Here is a 5,267-nt window from a genome sequence, read left to right as displayed (position 1 = left end):
TCATCATTTTCTTCATTATTGGTATGACTTCTAGATTCTTCTTCTCTTTCCGCCCCTGAGTTTGTGCTATCAAATTCAGATGTTTGAGATGAGCTTCCATTCCCATGATTTTCATGTTCAGTAATCTCTTCATTCAATATCTTTTGTGCATTGACTTCATCTTCACCATTGGAATCACTATTAATATTGAGGTTTTCAAATGCAAGGGCTTCAGCTTCATTTTCATCAAGGCATTCCAAGCCTGGACACTTATCATCATCAAAAGTCACATATGTGCTTTCCATAATATTCTTTTGATCAATCACATAGACTTTGTAGGCAGTTCTCTTCAATGAATATCCCAAAAAATTGCTTCAAAAACCTTTGAGTCAAATTTTCCCACATATTCAGAGTTGTCTTTCAAAATGTAACACTTGCTTCCAAACACATGAAGATGCTTTACAGTAGGCTTTCTCATAGACATGATTGTGTAAGGTGATTTTTCATGAGCCTTGTTAATGAGATATCTGTTTTGAGTGTAGCATGCAATGTTAACAGCCTCTTCCCAGAAACTTGTTGGCAACTTGGCATCTTGCAGCATTGTTCTAGGAGCTTCAACTAATGTTCTGTTCTTCCTTTCAACTACTCCATTTTGTTGAGGTGTTCTAGCTGCTGAGAATTCTTGAACAATGCCTTTTTTTTGCAGAATTTACTCAATGTTGCATTCCTGAATTCTGTTCCATTATCACTTCTCAATCTTTTTACACAGTTATGATCTTCAGCATATTTTTCTATCTTCTTGATGTGTTCAATTATGATGTGTGGAGTCTCATCTTTGGAGTGAATGAACTCTACCCAAGTGTATCTTGAGAAATCATCCACCATCACAAGTGCATATTTATTCCTTGAAATAGATAAGATATTTACTGGCCCAAACAAGTCCATGTGAATAAGTTGCAATGGTGCACTTACAGAATTCACAGTTTTTGACTTATGACTTGATCTTTTTATTTTTCCTTTCTGACAAGCTTCACAAACTTCAACTTGAGCAAATTCCAGTTTAGGCATGTCTCTTACTGACTCCTTTTTGACCGAGGTGTTAATTGCCTTGAAATTCAAGTGAGACAACTTCTTATGCCATAGCTTTCCTTGTTCTTCTGATGCCTTTGTGTAAAAGAAACAAATTCCATCCTTATTTGTTGAGTCCAAGTCTGCAACAAACAAGCTTCCTTTCCTTGCTCCTTTCAGAGCAACTTCATCAGTTTTCTTGTTGATAAAAGTGCATTCTTCTTTGTTGAATAAAACTAAAACCTTTGTCTACAAATTGACTAACACTGAGAAGATTCACTTCAAGACCAGCTACCAGTGCTACATCATCAATGACAAAATTTTCAGAAACAATCTTGCCATATCCCATTGTGAATCCTTTGTTGTTGTCTCCAAAGGTCACCAAAGGGCCAGCCTTCTCCCCAAACTATGATAGTAGGGCCTTATCACCTGTTATATATCTGGAACACCCACTGTCTATGATCCATATGACCTTCTTCATTTTTCTCTGCACATAATAAGTTTTAAGTGTGTTTAGCAACCCAAACACTGTTGGGTACTTTCTTCATATTAACTGATTTAGCAGAAGTAGAATGAGTTGTTTCAAATAAAATAGAATTCAATGATCGTTGTACATTTTCCCTATCTGTTGTAGACCCAATTTTTGTTTCTTTAAGGTCTACTCTCAACTTGTGACAACTCTTCATCACTTTCAAGTTACAAGGGATGCAATCAAACTTGTAACAGAATGCGTAGGGATCATTTGTATCTGCTTCATTGTATTTGCAGGCTCTTTCAGCTGGCTTGCTAACAACCTTATTACAAAGCGAGTTAGGTGATTCACAGAGCCACATTTTTCACATTTCTTTCTTGGAGCATCTGCAACATAAGAAAAATTATTGCTTTTGTTTATCTCTATTTTCCCATTTCTATTTTTCTTTTTCTTTCTTGCATCTTCAGTTTTGGTTTCTTTGACAGGTGTCTTGGAACCTTGATTATCCATGAGCTTCTCTTTAGCTTTGAAAGATTGAGTTGTTTGTGCATATTTCTTCTCATTATCTTTATCAGCAATTTCTTGCTTGATAATTAACTCTTCTTCACTGAAGTTGACTTCACATGCCTTGAACATAAGTGAATCAACCCTTTTCAGGATTGTTGGAACATTTTCATTTTATGTTGTTTTCCCTTTGTCACCTATATTTTTCTTCTTGATGTTCAAGGTATCATAATCAAGACCAATAACAATATTTGCACATAGCTTGTTTTTTTCATGGTATTGTCCAACCAACTCAGATGCATTCTTGAAGGACTTCAACTTTACCTCATTCTTTTCCAGCTTCTCCCTTAGCACTGCTTCAGTTTCACTTGCACACTTGAGCTTGTTCTTCAGATATGCATTTTCTTGTCTTACAGTTTCAAGCTCCACCAACAACAATTCAGCTTCTTATTTCTCATTTTCAAGCTTCTCATTTATCTTTATCAGTCTGCTAACTTCTTCATTAGCAACAACCATACTTGTATGTATGTAAAACATTTTTGTGTTCATCTTCTCTATAGTTTCCTTATATTTACTCACATTTAAATGAATGGTAGTGAGAGTTGGTACATGTTATTTTGATGAGGATGAATCTCCTTGCTCCAAGGCCATTAGTGCATAATTTCCAACTTCCTCATCTTCATCATTATCAGAATCATCCCAACTTTTTCCCTCCGCAATATAAGCTTTGCTTTGCTATTTCTTCAAAAGAGCTTCATACTTTGCTTCCAGTTCAAGATAAGCTTTAATTTCTTTGCTTTCTTGGGTTTCCTGCATTCTGTAGTAAAATGGACTAGTTCATCATAATTGAAGCACCTTATCTTGATATGTCAACATATCCAGTTTTGTAACCATTTTTGCTATCAGATTGTTCCCTTTTCCTTTCCAGTTGTTGTCTTTGTTGAAAGTCTGTCTTTTACCCTTGAAGAATCTTGGCTTCTTTACTCTAATGTTAGAGAATTTTCTTGCTAGATATGCCATTGATTGATCAAGCTCATCAAGTTCATCCAAGGTGTAGAACTCATCTTCTTCCAATTACAGAATGACATGTTATTATGAATCATTTGTTCTTTGCTCACTTGTTGAGGCAACCGGAGTTTGGGATTTGGCTCATCATTAGAGGTCTGGCTTTTATTGACAATTAGAGCACTTGAACAATCTATAATATGCCCTTGACCAGTTCTTAATGATTTTATTTGAATCATTTCTAATTCATAAGTTTTTTAAGATTCCTAAAAACTTCTGTTTATCCTGCTTAGATCTCTCCCTTCTCTGATTGTTGAGATTTTCTGTTCCAAATGATCAGGAAGTGCGAGCAAAAACTTCAAGTTCTCGTCTTCAGCTTCATAGTATTTTTCATGGAGCTGCAAGTCATTTATCAGCTTATTGAACCTTTCAAACACTTCAATGATACTTTCTTTTGGCTTGGCCATGAAACCCTTAAATTGTGAAATCAGTATCATTCTTTTATTAGATCTAACTTCCTCAGTTCCCTCACAGAGTATTTCAATCTTTTCCCAGATTTGCTTGGCAGTGTCAGTTGACAATGGTTGTACATTACATTATCAAGTGACTCTATCAATATCAATTGCAAGCCACTATCCAGGAAAACTTTCTCTTTTTCAGGCTCAGTGTATTCAGAAGGGTCTTTTGGAGCATAATGAGCTGGAATGACCATATCACCATCTGTTAATTCTTCAACTCTAACCATAGGAGTGAAGGGCCCATTTTTTGAGAATCTGAATATAGAGTGGATTGGCCATCCTGATAAACAACAATATTTTCTTTTTCCAAAGAGTGTAGTTAGCTTTGTTAAAAGTAGGAATTTTGATGATACTGATTTTCTGTGTATTCATTCTTCCAAGATCTTGAATCTGTTTACTCTCAGATTTTGCTCTGATACCTCTTGTTAGGTAATGAATTACACACAGAGGGGGGGGGGGGCTGAATGTGTTTTTGTGTTTTTGTGTTTTTCTTGAACTATTTATGATTGTGAACAAAGTAAATCAAATCTTGTAGTGAAATGTGTTAATGCTGAATTAAACATGCAATAATAAAAACATAGATTTCAAAACTCACTAATTTTTATATTAAAATTAAGAATATTTTGCTATAAAATTTCTAGGTTCTTTTGATAAAGAGTTTAGCTTCTTTCTTGAGAGTATTCAAGAGTTCCTGATTTAAAATTGTTACTTTTAACAAAGGACCGGTTTTGACTTTATAATTTAGTTAACTTCTGGTTTACACAATGTATAATAAGACATGCTTTTTACTTTAGTAAACCGTCACTAATCATTTCCATTTAGGAAAAGTATATCTTCCATTTCTGGCTTACCATATCTTTGCATACTATGTTAACTTTGATCTTCCTTTGTCATTAATCTTCACCCTTGATCTTGCACACTCTTCAAGCTACTTTTTGTAGACTTGTCAATCCAACTGGTTGGATTGTTTGTTGATTGTTAATCTTGGATATTGAACTAGTCTGCAAATTGTACTTTGAGATTTTACCTCGAGATCTCCAGTTTGGTCTATAGAGAACTTGACATCTCGATAAGTATATTGGCTTATCGTGATCTCCAATACTCCATAGTAAATTTGACTTGTAGAGGTCTCTGAGTTCTCTATAAGAGAATTTGGCTTGTCGAGATCTCTAGTCTTCATATCTTCACTTTGACTTATTGATTTCTCTGAGTTCTCTAGTGGCTTATTGACTTATCGATAACTCAGAGTTCTCTAGTGAACTTTGGCTTATCGATATCTCTGAGTTCTCTAGTGAAATTTAACTTATCGATAACTCAGAGTTCTCTAATGAATGTTGACTTGTCGATAACTCTGAGTTCTCTAATGAAGAATTGACTTGTCGATATCTCCAATCTTCATGTCTTCAACTTGGCTTGTCGATATCTGAGTTCTCTAGTAGCTTTCCTGAGTTCTCTGTAAGTCATTCTGGAGTTTTCGAATGACTTCTCTATAACACTAAATCTGTGACTTGTAGAGATCTTGACTTAAAACATTTTTCCCAAAATAGATTTATTCAACTCCAAGCTTCTTCATAATTCTTCTGAGGCATGATCTTCTTGATCTTCTTTTAGATAAAATTCTTAGACCTGACACTATTTACAGAAAAAGTCTTCAGTCTGCTCTTTTGTGTTGCCCAGTAAGGATACAATTGTTTAAGGGGGTTGGATACAATTGTATAAAT

Source organism: Apium graveolens, unplaced genomic scaffold (assembly GCF_009905375.1).
Source record: "Apium graveolens cultivar Ventura unplaced genomic scaffold, ASM990537v1 ctg8176, whole genome shotgun sequence".
NCBI lineage: Eukaryota > Viridiplantae > Streptophyta > Magnoliopsida > Apiales > Apiaceae > Apium > Apium graveolens.
This window is presented reverse-complemented; position numbering follows the sequence as displayed.